This window comes from Ursus arctos, unplaced genomic scaffold, assembly GCF_023065955.2.
Source record: "Ursus arctos isolate Adak ecotype North America unplaced genomic scaffold, UrsArc2.0 scaffold_7, whole genome shotgun sequence".
Classification (NCBI taxonomy): Eukaryota; Metazoa; Chordata; class Mammalia; order Carnivora; family Ursidae; genus Ursus; species Ursus arctos.
The window spans coordinates 981,099-997,578 of NW_026623089.1; the positions used below are offsets into that span (position 1 = coordinate 981,099).

At 59.4% G+C, this 16,480-nt stretch overlaps 1 long non-coding RNA gene across 1 annotated transcript; it reads right to left on the reverse strand.

Annotated features, from left to right (window-relative positions):
- Positions 1 to 751: 751 nt before the first annotated feature.
- On the reverse strand, positions 752 to 16,480 carry LOC130543052 (uncharacterized). Its single transcript, XR_008958076.1, has 3 exons — positions 16,418 to 16,480; positions 14,755 to 15,716; positions 752 to 3,095 (listed from the first exon to the last, which is right to left on the reverse strand). It is a non-coding gene; the product is annotated as an uncharacterized LOC130543052 (long non-coding RNA).

The window sequence follows — 16,480 nt, forward strand, 5'->3', positions numbered from 1 at the left end:
CTCCTGACTGCCCTTAAAGCCAAGTTCAAGGCTGGGTGAGACGCGGCAGAGGGACTCAGCCCGCCCAGGGTCCCAGGAAGATGCTGTCAGTTTGTCAAGCCCTGTAGAGACTGAGTTAAGGAAAAGACATCCCAGCCTCTGTGTTCTGTAAACGCAGCGGGCATTTCAAAACCTAAGTTTGGACGCTGAGAGTCACCTCGAGGACACTTGTGCTGGTGTAGCAGGAGCATTTCTGCGGAGCCAAATCCGCAACTTTCCCACCCCTGGTCCACCTCTGGTTTCCACGCCCCCAAGGTGATTGATAAAACAGCCTCTACTTACCTGTGTGAAGTCCAGTGTCAGTGAAATCTGGTGCCCAGTGTTCTTATTCAATTCCAGAAATTCTTTTACTTTTCTAAATTTAAATTTTGCCTTCGGTTCTCAATTGATAAACAGCTACAAGAGGAAGCCTGCCTGGTGGCTAAACTCAGCCCGGTGCTGGGTGATTTCAGAGCCTGTGTTCCAGGTGATTTTCCAGGAGGCAGGATAAGGCCACAGGTGAGATGCCTGGCTCCCCTCCCCAGTTTGCAGGAGGCCCATTTCCCTTTCTGGTGTGGGATATGGCATCAGAAGTGGCTAGCATAGCCACTCCACTATGTCCAGACTTTAATGCCTTGGGAAGAGGGGAACTTTGATATTCTAAGATTTAAAACATTTTTTATTAAAACTGTACAATAATTTACAAATGAGTAAAAATCCTCTGGTATATATCATAGGAATCACAATACAAAAATATGTGCAAAATTTTGTCGTTGACCACCGTACAAACCTATTTTAGGCCTGTGAATACTGTTTAGCACTGGACAGAATATCACATGGTTAGAATGTGGTTAGTAAGGAGCTGCTTCAGAGAACACAGATACTGCCTGGCGTATTGTCATGGTAAAGAGTCCTAATTCATTGTTGCATACATTTACAATAAAGCTCTTTAAAATACAGTAAACAAATATATGATTTGATACATATATTTACAGCTTGGTTTTCCTGAGCCTAAATGTAAATCCGTTACTGTGTTAAAACACACAATCCATCTTAAGGTTTCAGTGATGGGGTGATGGTACATGTGGACTGACGTCACGATGCCTCCAAACCCGCTCCCGGCACACCCTCCTTCCTGACATCCAGTGCAGTGTTGACAAGCCGTGTAAGGCACGCGGGGTGTCCTGAAGGCTACGGGTTCTGCAAGAGCTGAGCACTTGAAGGAAGAGCCACAGTCCTTCAGCAGCTGGGACTCCAGACCGTGGAAGGTGGAAATGAGGTGCACGCACTCACACATCCGTGTCAACCAGGGAGCTGCAATTCACATGGATTTCTAATGTAGACAAACGAAAACATCCGTGTTGTTCTGGGTATTGTGTACACATGTGATTGTGTTGATAACACATGTCCACATCTTGGTTACACAATAAACATTTCTGACAACTTCTGGTCCCTCCTCTTGTTCCATGAGAGAGAGTGGCATTGACACGCAGACGTCCCCTGTTGGAGGAGTTTGCAGTAACAGAGCCCAGATATTTCCAGGAAATTCAGTGCAGCCTGCTGGTTTAGCATAAAAGGTATACTCTAGGATTTAGAAAAAGCATGTGATTTTAAGACACCCGAATTCCTCAGATGCTCACTGGACTAGCAGGAATCAGTGACAAATGCTCCCAGTCACTTTTTTCTTTTTTCTTTCCTTCTTTTTTTTTTGGGGGGGGGGCAAAAGCCCATTCCTGAAATGCTGGATTTTGTAATCAGATGAAAAGAAGGTGTCTAGGATACCTGACTAGCAACAGCGATCTCTACAGAGAGGAGCTGGCATCCCAGCGCCATGTGGGCTTTCAGGAACATGGCGAGGGTACAAATGCAGTCTGACACATGGAATATTAGTTACAACAGTCACTGAGCCATTTGTACCCCGTACTTTTACATTTAAACAACAACCTGGTAAGCACTGGTCCGGATCTCCACGCTTCTCTGTCCCACAGAGTGTGCCCTTTTCCAGATTACAGAGCTCTGGTAAGACTGTCTGGCATGTGTGGACGGCCTGTGTCGTGCTCCGGACAGGTGTACCACATGCAAAATCACGATGATCCCCATGAACACAGGCCGATGTGAATTTGGGTCGTTAGCTCCTGAATGGGCAGCCCACTCGGCTGCTACTCCTGGGCAGTAGACGTGGGGACAGCGGCTGCCCCAAAGGAGGTAGCCCCGCAGTGCCTCCCCATACGGAGTTTCTGGACGCCTGTGTCACACACGCCACCCAGCTCCAATCTGGGAGTTCATCCATAGCTCCACGGACGCTTTCATTAGCTCAAGACTATTGTTTGCCACTTGGTTCTGAGCATAAAAAGTGCCGAGAGAATGGAGTCATTGGAAAGAAGCAAAACTATGCACGGAGCATGAAACAAGATTTCAGACTCGATCCGCAAACCCCAGCAGCAGCCTCAGCCAGAGGAGCAGCGGACTCGGCCTGTATCTTGTCCGAGTGAGTAACTGCGGCTTTCATGACCACAGAAAGGATGGGTCCTTCCTGGACGAGTGTGGGTTAACGGCGCAATAGTGCACTGCCCAGCAGAAACCCCGCACCCGCTAAAGAGAAGCGTGTCTGTCTGATCCTGTAAGCTTTCCCCGATTTCAGCCTAGGGCATCACGCCTGGTCTGGTGCCAGCCGTCTGCACCAGAGTTGAACACGTCTTCGACGCAAACATGAAACGAACCTGACATTTGCAGACACAGTCGCCCCTCCCTTCAGCTCCTGAGAAATGCACTTTGCTTTCCTTTCATGCCGTGTTTGCTACATTCTCACCTGGCTGCAGGTGTCACGTCAGGAGCCTCAAAAGAGCTAAAATCTTGTCTCCTGGTTGAGCGTGCACGACTGCGTACACAGGGACTCACGCACACACACGCACACACACACACACCTTGCACCCCCAAGGGTGCGGAGTCGATGGAAGAGCCCCTTCCAACCCGGGAGTCAGGCTGTATCTGGTAGACGTTCCTGGGCTGTGGGCCAAGCACTCGGCAGGAAGGGAAGTCAGGCTTGAAATGGGCTTCATCGATGTGCTGTGTCCTCTCTGGAAAAGAGTGAAGACAAAAGCTTATTCTAGCGGGTGCCATCCGAAGCCCTGTGAGGCCGGGCTCGCCGTGCGGAAGGTCTGGGGAGACGCCCTGGGCAAGGGCGCTGACGGAGTGTGGGCTCTGCACGTGGGCGCTCGGGTTATAGAGCCTCCAGTGCCTGCTTCTCTCCCTAGGAGAGCCGCAAAGATGAGTGCAGAGGTGGCTTCGGGTCCCCTCGCCACACCTGGGCAGCTGCCCACCTGATGCCCAATTTCCCTGTCCTCTCGTTACGGACGCAGCGGGCCTCCGCTAGGCTCTGACGCCTCCTCGTTACCTTCCGCATCGTCAGTGTTTGCAGCGAGTCTGGGAGGAGCTGCTCGGGCTCCCTGGTACCAGGACGGGTGCCCTGCATCAGCCCCGGGGGCAGGGGCAGAGGCATCCAGGGCATGACCCCCGGGCTCGCACACATCAGAAATGCCACACATTCCTAGTCCAGGAGACGCTGCCAAGATTCCTTTGGTTTGGGGGCCCTCACCTACCTTCTAAGTAGGAAGACCCCTACATGCAGAAGGAAAATGAGACTGGGTGGGTCACACATGCTCGCTCCCCCCACGGCACACGTCACAGCCGGAATCTCTGGACAATTAAAGCGGCACGTTGTTCTTTGTCTCTTCAACTGGACCCATATCTAAGCAGGTTCTCCTCCAACCATCTATTTCCAGGATGTTAGAGAGGAAGGGGCCCGTCCAGCCCTCCCATTTTGCAGACAGAAAAGCTGAAGCTCCAAGATAAGAGGGACACCCTTCCCAAGGTCACACTTCTAGGCCGACCGGAGCCAGGGCCCCTGACCACCGGCCCACCAGCCCTGCCGCCCCACGGCACAGCTTCTCTGAGATAAGGCGCTAACTGCCTGCGGCACGAACCTCACACGTGCAAACACAGAAGAAACCTTATTGACAAGAATGTGCAGAACCCTAAAAAGTCACTCCCCAGATGGAAGGAGCAAGACCACGGCAGCTGGTTGCCTGTGGTTGCTTGATGCCCCTCCCTGAGCCGGTCCTGCCTGCTCTGCTCACACACACCGTTCACTGCCACTGTCTGCGGACGGGGTGACTCACGCTCAGCCGTGAGCACGGCACTCTGAACCCACACTCACGCACACGCACAGGGGCATGCATCCACTTTCAGGATTCTGGCCTTCCCAAGTGCCTTCTGCCCCCAGCCCCACCTCCTCTGGGGGACATGGTGTTCCCCACTCCTCCCTTTTCTGACCACGGGCCCAACTTCTGGACTGTCCCCACAGCCCACGAGCTCCTCCAAGTTGGAGCCATAAAAGCCGCAAGACAGGTGAGTGTGAGACCAGCTCGTGGGGGTGACCTTGGTCTCGTGGCCCCACGGGGCTCCTCAGTGTCCCACCAAGCCGCTGGCCCAGAGCCAGGGCAGAGCCCAGAGCGCCTCTGTGAGCAGGAGCTGAGGCTGCTGTCGGTAGGAGCGCCTACTTGCTAAGTCGGCCCTTGACTGGCCTCTGGGAGCCCCGCCTGTGACGCGCTCCCCGGCGATAAGGTGGTGCCGCCGGACTGACCCCAACGGCTTCTACAGAAGATGCGATCGGAGGCCAACACCTATTTCCTTCTGCGGGCCTGACATTTTCATGCACACAGGTGGCTGCATTTTTGCTGCTGGTGGGGCGGGGGATTGTGCTCCGTGTGGCCCCCACGGGAGCAGAGAGCTCAGGAAATGTGCTCTGTCCGACTCTGTCCGAGTCTTCGGCCTTCCAGACAGCTGTGTATCCTCACCACGTCGCGGAGATGAATCTTAGCCACATTACCTCTGCGCGCTGGGTCCCAAGGATCCTGGGGACTCACAGAGAGCGCGGGTGCTCTTGCAGACCCCCAGACGCTCTGCTGCCCGCTCCCGGGAACCGAGGGACACCGTGCGGCCACGGGAGGGAGACATGGAGTCTGGCCTCCGTGAGCACGTCACTCATTTACTTGGCTGTCCATGCAGCAGATGTTTGAGTGTGTCTTAGGGGCCTGGTACTACCGCTGGGCACACTGGGGCACACCGAGGATTCCACAGTGACAAGCCGGGGTCACCTCTACCACACGCGGCTCCTCGCGGGGCTCACGGGTCATAGGAGACAAGCCCGGCACGCGGATGGGAACGCGGATTAGCATCGTGTGGCCGGAGACGGAGGACGGGGTGGCGCTCATGGCACAGGTGGAGCTGGTGGGGCCCCCCGAGCCGCTCAGAGCCCAGGGGGCAGAGCCTGGGGCACAGCTGCCCTGTGCTGGGGGTGATGTCTCGACCAGGGCAGGCACCCAGGGTCACCGCCTCGCCCTTCCTTCCAAAGGGAAAGATGAGGACAGAAGTTTCACGTGGGGCTGTGCTAAGGGTCAGGGATAAAATACAGGAATAAGCAGATAAGCGAAGTCATGAAGAGCTTTCATTGCGTAAGCACCGAGATGAGCACAGGAGGGCGGCGGGCTGGAGCCCTGCCCGCGGGCAGCAGGGCATTTCCATGCGGGCGCCCAGCCCCACAGACAGGAAGACGGCAGAGCCTCAGGGAAGGCTGCAGAGGCGGGACCCCATGGGTGACGCCGCTGGTAACACACAGAACCGTACATATGGATTAGGAAACAGCATTCTGATTAATGTCAAAATAGAGCCCGCGTCACAGGCTCCAGCCATCTGTGTTTGTGCAGGGAATTCCCGCTGGGATCTCCACTGTTGGGAAACACAAAGCTGTTGGCAAAGGAGATGTCTTCCTGGGGTCGGAGGAGCCCCTGGGATGGGCGCCAACCGCAGGCAGTGAGCGCCAAGGGAAAGCCCAGACCCGCGCCTCCCCGGGCTTTCCAGAAACGCGCACAGATGAGGACACCCGGCCCCACGCGGGGTGGGTGACAGCCGGCTGCACGGACACCCTGCAGCCCAGTCCTTGCTCTCTGCCCCGAGCCCCGCCTGTACTTCCTGTGCCGCAGACCCAGGAGAACCCACACTTGCACAGACATCGTCAGCTTCGGGGAGAAAAACAGAACCTTTCCGCAGAGGCCGTGTGTCCGGGAAAGTGTAGCCAAACATTTTCAAACCAGAAAGAAACAAATGGCAAAACTAACTCTGCTCGGGGCAAAGGTCTTTTTGGGGGAACTATCAAGAAATAGATGGCCTTGCCCAGACCCAGCTTCCCGGCTCCCAGCTCCCTGCAGGCCTTCCCATCAACCCTGCAGACCGTGGCCCAGTGCCAGTGCGGCCCTCAGTCCCTGCTGGCCCTGGCATCTGCGAGCCCCCTCCCCAGCCACATAGAGCAGAGCCCCCGGGCCCGCTGGGAGCTGGGCGGGTCCTTGCCCTTGGGGGCCATCCACACTCACACCACGCCCAGCTCTGGGTCTCCTCCTGAGGTTTTGACTCGGGGACCACCTGCTAAGTATGCAGTAAAGGCCCCGGCCCTGTCACAGAGCAGGTCACAGTGAGGACAGGGCCCCAGGGCTCTCGAATGCTACTGTGGTTAATCTCATGCGTGAACTTGATGCCCACTGTGCTAACGCTATCCTGGATGTGTCTGGGAGGGTGCTTCTGGAGGAGATCAGCATCTGAATCCACAGGCTGAGTAAAGCAGACTGCCAGCCCCAGGGCAGGTGGGCCTCACCCAATCAGTCGAAGGCCTGACTAGAGCAAAAAGGTTGCATAAGAGGGAGCCCTCCAGCGGGCTGTGAGCTGGGACAGCGGCCTTTTCCTGCCTCAGGCTTGGACTGCAACAGGGGCTCTCCTTGGACGGGCACTTACAGCGTCGGCTCTCCTGGTTCTCAGACCCATGGACTCGGGCTGCATCAGCCCCCGAGGCCCTCCTGGGTCCGCAGCCTGCCGGACGCAGGTCTCTGGACATCTCGGGCTCCGTAACTGTGTGAGCCGGGCCATCACCATGACCCCGTCTCTACAGACAGACTGATGGAGAGAGAGACAGACACATCCTGCCAGTTCTGTGGCTCTGGGGACCCTGACCAGTACAACGCACTACCGCTAACTCCCACCCCTCAAGGAGGCCAAGGCGGACAGAGGGCACCTCACCGGTTGTGGCCGCGTGACTCAGGACAGTGGCAGAACCCGAACCCAGGCCTGTTGGCTCTGAAGCCGCTGCCACATTTCCTGGTGGCAGCTTCGTGGGAGCCCCACGCAGACGGTTGCGGCTGGCACGGCTGGTGAGACCACAGTTGCTGCTGTAAAGGGGCCTGGAGGCCATTAAATCCCACAGCGCGTCACTGTATCACTCAGGAAAATCAACCTGCAAATGGCGTCGCGCGGCCACGACGGAACACGGTCTGCTTGCAGCCCCAGCCCTGGGAGGGCTCGCCAGCGCCCATGGAGGCTCCTCCCTGCTGGACACTCAGCAGTTCTCAACATGGGGGCCCGGGACCCGCGGCCTCAGCACCCACAGGACGGCCCGGAAGCGCAGACAGCAGGCCAGCCCCGGCCTGGAACCAGGCTCTCTGGGGGTGGCTGAAGCCGGGGCTCTCAGGCTGGAAGGCCATTTGCGTGGAGTTGAGCTCCTGCCTCTTCTCCTGAGGGCCTCCCTCTGCCAGGGCTGACAGGGACCCCTGCCCTGCTGACCCCCGAGGACCTCAGCTGTTGGGCAAGCCAGACCGGCCGGCCTAGAGAGGAACGGACGCAGAGCCAGCAGAGACGGATGCCGGGGCCAGAGTGCAGACGGCCAGTGAGCCACGCATCTTGGTTGTTGAGGCACTGGGCAGGGACTATTTCTCATCCCCTCCCCCAAGCTCGGTCCACCCTAGGCATATAGACGTGGTCCTGAAGCTTGTGGGAGGGGGAGGCAGGGCAGGGGGCACCAAAGCAGGTCCACTGGTCACAGAGCTGAGATCACAGAGGAGCTCTGCCAGGTGAGGGGTCCTGGCCTCACCCGTCTCCAGGCCATCCCTGTCTGTCCGCACTGGCGGGGTGTCTCAGAAGGAACCTCTAACGGTAAGCAAGGCCCCTGGCCCCTCGAGACCAACCTCCCACAGTCCCCAGGACCCTGAGCCCCAGCCCAGTGCCCTGGAGGGGTCCACGCCTGTCCGAGCCCCTGGCAGCCTCCACGGAGCCCCCTCGTCCAGAGAGGCAGAGCATCAGCTGGGAGCCAGCAGGGCAGGGGTCCCGCTGGGCGGGGGAGGGGCCTGGAGCAGACCAAGCCAGAGGGAGCGCGAGCTTGAGAGAAGGCCATGCCCAAGCCTCCCATCCGGGTGAGAACAGGAGGCGAGGTGGGGTAGGGGGCAGGAGGGGGGGCCCTGTGTAGCCAGAGGAGCCAGCAGGGAGAGAGGGGCCCGGGCAGGCTGGCCAGAGAGGCTGCCCCTCCTCTGGGAACAAGCGTAGGCTGGCCTGGGAGGTGAGCATCAGGGCGCAGTGAGCTCTGATCCCCCAACACTTACTATCATGGGGCAGGCGCCCCTGCAGACTCTGCGGCCCCCCAACCGGGCAGGCGGGCCCTGGGCTCTGCCCCTGCAAGCCCTCCTCCCACCCCACTTCTCATGCACCGCGCCCCTGGTGGCCTCTGTGCCTCCGTGCCTCCCGAGGCCTGTGGCAGAGGGGGCAGCTCCAGGCTGCGTCAGCGCGGTGTGTCCTGGTCCTGAAGCCCGTAGTGCCGACGAGGTGTGGCTTGCCAGGCGCCGCAGCGGTCGGTGACCTGAGGGCAGGGCACCCTCAGCCCAAACCACTGGGTTCTCGGCAGCACACGACATGCTTGCAGCTCTGGGGGTCAGGGGACACCAAGCACAGGGGCACAGAGGCACCACGGTCCCGGGTGCTGGGCCTCCCCCATTTACCACCATTCGGCCCCGGGGAGAGTGGGGCCTGTCCTCGCCGTGGCCCCCCAAGCCCCTACCCCTGCTTATCAGGGGAACCATTCCAGTGAGGGGCTATACCGGGAGGTCACGGTGGGGGGAGGGGATAATTCCAAAGGTGGGGACAGGGCAGGAGGCTTCCAGGGCTGCGCTCACGGTGCAGGGATGGCCAAGCCTGGCACTGACAGCACGGCCCGCCCTCCTGCCACCGAGCACACGGGACCCCCCCAAAATGCACATCAGCCCAGAAGTCACCAGGGCCATGCCCTCCCGGTAGCGGCCGGAGAGAGTCTAGGGGCCAGTCCAGCCCTGTCCCTGATGGAGAGAAGGGGGCCTGTCCTCACACACGGGCTGTCCCCCTGGTTGGTGTGGGTGCAGAACCACTGCCCGGGCTCCTAGGTCTCTGCCTGACCACACACACACACACACGCATACCCACACCCAACTGCACAGATGCACACACACCACACGCACACATACAGTCCACGTGCACACGGGCTCACACCCGTGCACACACTTTCTGCCTCGTTCTCCATCGGTTCTCGGTTTTGTCTCCAATCGAGGTTATAAGCAGCTGCTCCCACGGCCCTGGAAGGGGACACCCACCTCTCTTCTGACACTGACTTCTCTACTAACGGCATCTGTTACTAATGGCTTCGTGGTCATTCCAGTGAAAAGATCCATTACTGCTTTCGCCGAGATGGTAACGTTCTGGGTGGCTGGACAGCTGGCTGCAGGCCATGAGCCGCCGGCTGGGAAGAGTGGACGAGACAGCAGAGCAGTCGAAGGGGGAGGGGAAAACGCTGGCTGCAAGCCAGCTCGTCAACGTCTGCCTGAGACTGTGAGCAAATCTAGTAACGTCCGAGAAAACCTTACACGACAAGGTGTAAAGGGAATCTAAGCCAAGGCCAAATATAAATTGCTCTGAACCCAACATGAGCCAGAAGAGAGTCTGGCCGTGGGTCCTCAGGCTGAGGGTTTGGGTTCTGATGACCAGTGTCTCGACTCCTAGGTGGACACCCAGAAGACTCTCTCAAATTAACAAGCTTCACAAAAGCAAGCCCCAAGCACCCAGGAAGAAGTCACAAACACTGACAAGTAGACAGGCACACGCCAGTCACGGGTGAAACTTAGCCAAGCACACGACGCATGACGCCGCCTTTCGTAAAGACTGATGAGACAATAAAATTACCCCTTTTAGAAACACAAGTGTGTGGCACACAGCTCCACACGGGGGTGCCACACCGCGGCCCGGCGGCAGGGACCTCGTGGGGAAGGGGCAGGGGATGAGACGGGTCAGCGGTTAGAAGTCAGCGTATCCACAGATGTTACAAGGGACAGAATACCCGCTGGGCCATTCCGGGACCAGTGGCAAGAGGGTGGCAAGAGTCAGTCTTGGGACTAATGCAATTCTGTGCACCAGCAGTGACCTTCACGCTAGCTCATTCTGACACACAAATGTGGCCACACCATGGCTTCACGTGAGTGGGAGCTTGCACGGGCTTGTCACCTGCCATTGGACAGGCGCACGTCTGACCGCAGGCTCCCATCCCTCTTCTTTTCCACCTGGGGTAGAAGTCCAGGCCGACAAAGCTCCCTGGCAGGGCTGGCTGCCCGGGGAGGGTCCCGCGGGAGCGTGGCAGGTGCCGAGGCAGGACCCTTGGTGCCCAGTGTCTGGGGGGCTCCGCCAGCTCAGCAATGCCCTGCCCCTGCTCCCAGGACAGACAGGCAGCAGCTGAGGACAGCGATCCTCTGAACTCGGCCACCACCGCCGGGACAAGAGGCTTCGAAGACCCAGGTGCTCGCGCTTGGGTGAACCTCCCACGGGAGCATAAACATCTTACCTCTTGCTCCATAAACAATACAACAATTTGAAGAAAAAGAAAATGTCACTGGGTTATCGTGGAGAAACTGTGGATATAGGCAGATGTTTTTGCATGCAGTTTCCTGTTCCATATGCACACAATGCTCTTTCACGGGATGGGCTGTGAACGACAGCAGCTCCTCCCTGCGTTTCAAGAACCAGCACAGGGCCGTCCTTTGTGGCCCACCTGGGATGCCGCACAGCGTAAGCCGTCGGCAACCAGGCTTGGGAGGCGTGCAGCCACTCGCCGGCAGCCGCAAATCTGGGTCTGCGGATGGCTAATGTCACACATGTCGGACCTGCAGGCCCAGAGCAGGGCAGGCGTGGTCCCTGAGATCGGGCCTCAGCCCCAGGAGCCAGTGGGGACCAGGCTGAGGGGCGCGGCCAGCATGGGGGATGCCAGCAGGCAGCAGTACTGTCCCCCCGGAGATGGGGAGGACACTCCAGCCAGGATGGGACTTGGACCAGCCAAGCAGACAGATTTTAACCCAAAGAGGAAGAGCTCTTCACAAAGGAGTGGACAGAGCAAGGGATGGACGACTGTGGGCAAAACCCGTGCTTTGCCCCAGACCAGGCCCCATGTGCCGAAATGGACTCGGGACCAGTCCGGACAGAAGTGCCAGACATCAAGCCATGTGATTCTAGAAGGAACCATGGGAGAAAACACTTGTGATCTGAATCAGGCAAAGTTTTCTTAGGTCCCACTCTCAGGGGTTGGGTGGGGTTGAGGTGACAGGGGTCACCTGTGCGGCAGGGGTGGGGGTGGGGTAACTGCAGGGATAGGGTTGGGGTGACTGCAGGGGTGGGGGTGGGATGATTGCAGGGGTGGAGGTGGGGTGACTGCAGGGGTGGGGATGGGATGATTGTAGGGGTGGAGGTTGGGTGACTGCAGGGGTGGGGTTGGGGGTGGGGTGACTGCAGGGGTGGGGGTGGGATGATTGTAGGGGTGGAGGTTGGGTGACTGCAGGGGTCAGGTTGGGGGTGGGGTGATTGTGGGGGAGTGGCTGCAGGGTGGGGGTGGGGTGGCCGCAGGGGGGACGACAGGGAGCACAAGCTGGAGTTGAGGCTGGTGGGACCGTCCTGAATCGGCACCGTGGTGGCACACGTGTGCACCAAAACCCAGAGAACTGTACAGCACAGTGAACTTTACTGACTGTAAATAAAACAAAAATCAGTATGTGGGGAAGCGGCACGGGAATGGAAGCTGTGACGGATGGACACACAGCCACGCTGGGGGAGGTGGGGAAGAAGATAGCCGAGCTAAGTCCTGTTGGAAAAGAGGATTTGTCTGGATGCCACAGGCTGAAGAGAAAAGGACTGTGCACAGAGTCACCCCAGTGGGCAAATGTTTCCCATAGTGTCCGGTCAGCAGCTGTGAACCTGATCCGTGCATGCACTGGGACTGAGCACGGGAGGACATGTGAGGTATACAGTGGGGACCAAAGAAAGTAGTTACAGGTAATGGGGGGAGGGCTGCAGTGGAGCTTGACTTGTTGGCCTGGAATTGGAGGTATCATTATGAACTCACAGTTTTATAACAGACAAATGATAGATGATCAATAGATAGATGGATAGACAACAGATGGATGGATAGATGATGGATGGATGGATGGATAGATAGATGACAGATGGACAGACGGATGAATGATGGATGGATGGATGACAGACAGATGGATGGATGATGGATGGATGATGAATGGATGATGGATGGATGGATGACAGATGAACGGATGGATGGATAGACAGATGGACAGATGGGTGGATAGATAGATGATGGATGGATGGGTAGATAGAAGACAGATGGACAGATGGATGGATATATAGATGACGGATGGAGGGATGGTTGGATAGGTGATAGATGGATAGACAGATGGATGGATGATAGATGGATGGATGATGGATGGATGATGGATAGATGATGGATGGATAGATAGATGACAGATGGACGGATGGATAGATAGATGATGGACAAATGGATGGATGGATGAAAGACAGAAGGATGGATGCAGAAATGTGCACAGGCGTGTGCACACGCATGCGCATGTCCACGCTCCTGCCCTAGGACGGCCTAGAGAGAATGCTGTCCCCCCCCCCCCCGAGGCAAGGAGCACACCCAGCACCCAGTGACGTCGGTCCCTAAACACCATCCTGCAACAGGAGGAAGGTGTTCCTTGGGCCGGGGACACTACAAGCCCGTCCTGGGGTGGCAGAAAGTAGGAACGCGCTCACTCAGCAGACGGGGTGTGTCAAGGGGACACAGGAGTCACGCGAACACGTGCTCAGTGGCTCAGGCTGGAACAACCTACCAGGAAAGTAATTAGTGATGGTATCGGGTTGTAACCCACAGAATCAATTAAATGCGCCTGAGTCCGTACTGGCATGAATAACTGGATACAGAAAGGAATGGTAGGACAGGGACGGGCTTTCTTCAGAGAATGGAATAGCACAGCAGCAAGGGGGGCCCCGGAAACCCCATTAGGGCACCGCGGTCACCATGGCTGCAGGAAGGCCGCCTACGGGCGTCAACCTCAGTGCGCAGAAGCTATGGAGAAGCAGGACCTCTGCAGCCTCAGGGGCCTCTCCGCGCCCCGCATATCTCATAGTTAGGACACCGCGCGAGCAGAGCCTGCAGGTGCTGCTGTCACCAAGTGACCAAGCGTAGCACCACCCGTGATAAAGCACATGGACGTGCCCTCGCTCGGTGGAGCCCCCGGGGCGGCCCCCGGCCGTCAGACAAAGAGCTGGCCCCAGGGCCACCGCGCACAGCACGTCAGGCAGCCGAGCTCCTGTTTCTGCCGGGGTGACAGGCCAGCCTGGTGTCACTGTTTCAGACACTTTTTCCTACTTCGGTGAATGTTTGAGAGTGCTCTCTGTGACCCGGGTGGCTGGGCAGGGGGAGGCGTGCTTCCCTCTGGGCTCCATGCCCGCACCTCTTTCCGGGTGTCTGACCCCCGGGAGGGGGCTGCTGTGCAGTGTGTCTGGGGCTGCCGCCGCTCCCGCCAGCCCCGAGCTGAGGGCACCCCACTGTGAGCTCCCCGGGAGCCCCGTCCTGGCCCTGAGGCCACCGAGGGGCAGCCTGAGGGCCCTTGCTCCCCAAGGAAGCTGTGTCTGCCCAGCGTTTGCTTCCTGAGGCCCTGCTCTCCCGGCCCTGGCCCCCCCACAGAGGGGGATGCGCTCACGGCTCTGGGGGGCATCGAGTGGCCCCGGGGGGGCCCACCATCGCCGGCCTGCAGACACGAGCGACTCAGCCCCCAGCCCCTCGCCAGGCCCCACATAAGCACCCTCACTCAGGGGACTCTGCTGGAAACGGAGGCTACAGCCCTGGAGTACCCGTGCTGGGCCTGACCTCCTGCAGCCTCCTAGCCGGGAGGGGGGGGACAGGCACAGAGAGGAGGTGAGGGGCCAGGAAGCCACGATCACCACTGTGCCTGAAGGGGAGGGGAGGCTGGGGGCCGCGGGTCAGGAGGAGGGGCGGGGATTGCTATACGGGGTAAAGCAGGAAGCTTCCCCTTTCTGAGTTTCGGGGAGCAGGGAGGTAGGGGTAGGCAGGGCTGGCCAGTAGACCCCACGGGGGCTGGAGCACATTGGGACAGTTCTTCACTGCTGGGAGATAAGGCCACCCTCGAACCTCAAAGCTCAGGGACATCCCCATGGCACATGCTACGGAGCCTGGGGGAAGGGTCCTGGGTCTGGGCTAGGAGGCCCACACAGCGTCAGCACGTGAGGGCCCCAAAGGAGCCTGCACAGGGATGCCCCTCAGGGAGGAGACTCTGGTCCGGGGGTGGTGGTGGGAAGTGAGCCTGGACAGACACCCGGCTCCCACTGCAGGGCAGGACCCAGCAAACTGAACCCACGTCTCCGTGGGGACCACACTGGACTAAGCAGGATCAGATGAGGCCAGAAGGAGGTGCGGCGGCATCCCACGAGGACCCCAAACAGCAGGGAGGGGAATGTGGTCTCCCGTGGACGGACGGGGGCACTTACCTGCTCGCCACCTGGACGTCGGGCTCCCTTCTCGTATCTGCAGGACCACAGGTGCATGGCTGCCCTCGTGTGGGCACTGCCTGTGAGGGCGAAGGCTGGAGTCCTGCACCGGGCGGCTCAGCCCCATTCAGCTCGCCTGCAGCCCACGGCCCCTGGGCGGGGGTGGGGGGTGCGCCAGGTGCCCCGGGCCTCCGCAGTGCCTGGGGCTCTGCATTCCAGGAAAGCAGGCCCCTCGCCAGTGGGTCGGGGCGCTCTCTCGTCCCACCTCCCGCCGTCACGCTCATCAGTCTCCAGTCAGTCCCACCACGTTCCTCCATGTGGCTCAGGGCGGCCTGGCAGGTGGGGCGGTGGCACGGTGCGCAGAACAGCCACGCTTGCTCCGAGGTGACAGCATCCTAGAACCAGGCAGGGAGGGTCGGCCAGTAGGTGCGCAGGACGCCGGCGAGCGGGTACTCACAGGCCAGCTGAGGGGCCGGGGGAGCCATCCTCGGGACATCCCCCGTGACCCATCTGGGCTTCCCTGAATGAAGGTCTCCTCTGGTCACAGGCTTCACTGTGTCCTTTGGGGCCGCCTAAGTTCCTCCTGGACGGTTCATCCGAGACGTGTGCTACATTTAAGGGGCCACGAGGTGGGCGTGGGGGCTGTGGACGCTCCTGCAGAGAAGCGGTCCTCGCACCAGCACAGCAGGGACCTCGTGCAGCCCTGTCACCGGGCGTGGGAGGCGGCGTCCTGAGGAGGGGCCCCAGGGTCCAGCGGCCGAGACCAGGCCTCTTCCCGAGGCGCCTCAGTCAAAACACTAGTTCTGATTCTGGCTCGTCAGAGTGGACAGCTGCCTGCTCAGAGGCGCTCAAAGCCCCCCTTTCTCCCTCTTCCTCGACGGGATGGGGCACCTTGTTTGGCCGCCCGGGCACCCGCTGCTCTCTGGTCCAGCTGGAGGAAAGGGGTCTGGCTCCTCTGGGGGCTGGAAGAAACGAGAGACAGGACACATGTCAGGGAGGCTTCTCTGGAGAGGAGGCGGCTGGGGGGATGGAGTGGGGCGGTCAGGGAGAGGGAGAGGATGCCGCTGCCCTGAGGGGAGCGACTCAGACACCCTCGGAGGGGCGGGCATGGGCTGAGCGGGACAGCAAGGCCAGCACTGCTGGTCCTCTCATCTCATGTGGGTAGGAAGCCGTAGTCCGGCCTTGGCACGTGGCCCTGGTCTGAAGCCACAGTGATGACACCACGGCTGAGCATGACTGGTCTCACGCCTGTGAATGCGACCCACGTGTCACGGAAGCCCGGAAGTTTCTGGGCCAGCCTTCAGGGTAAGCCCAGCTCGTACTCCGCACCAGTGAAAAAGGACAAGAAACGTGACAGGGCCGTGCTCTCCCGCTGCTTCCTGCCAAGGCCACGGCAGCAGGGAAGCGGAGGGCATGCACACCTCTGCGGCGGGGCAGGTGGCATGTGAGGGGTCCCCCGCGCTCCTTCCCGCTCAAGACAGGCAAGCGCCCTCAAGCCCCCTCACCAACCCCTGAATCTTGGCCCTGGATTTGGAACAGCCCTCTGGACACGCCTTGGGCTTCCAACAGCATGTGGGCAGCTCGAGTGCAGGGGCTCTGCTGCCCCCCCCCCCCGGGGCAGACGGGACCCTCACCAGACGGTGCCAGCCAAGGAAATACTCACCGTGTCGGGGCCAGGCGAGCTATGACCACAGAATGAAAGCTAAGGAGAAAAATAAGAACAAAA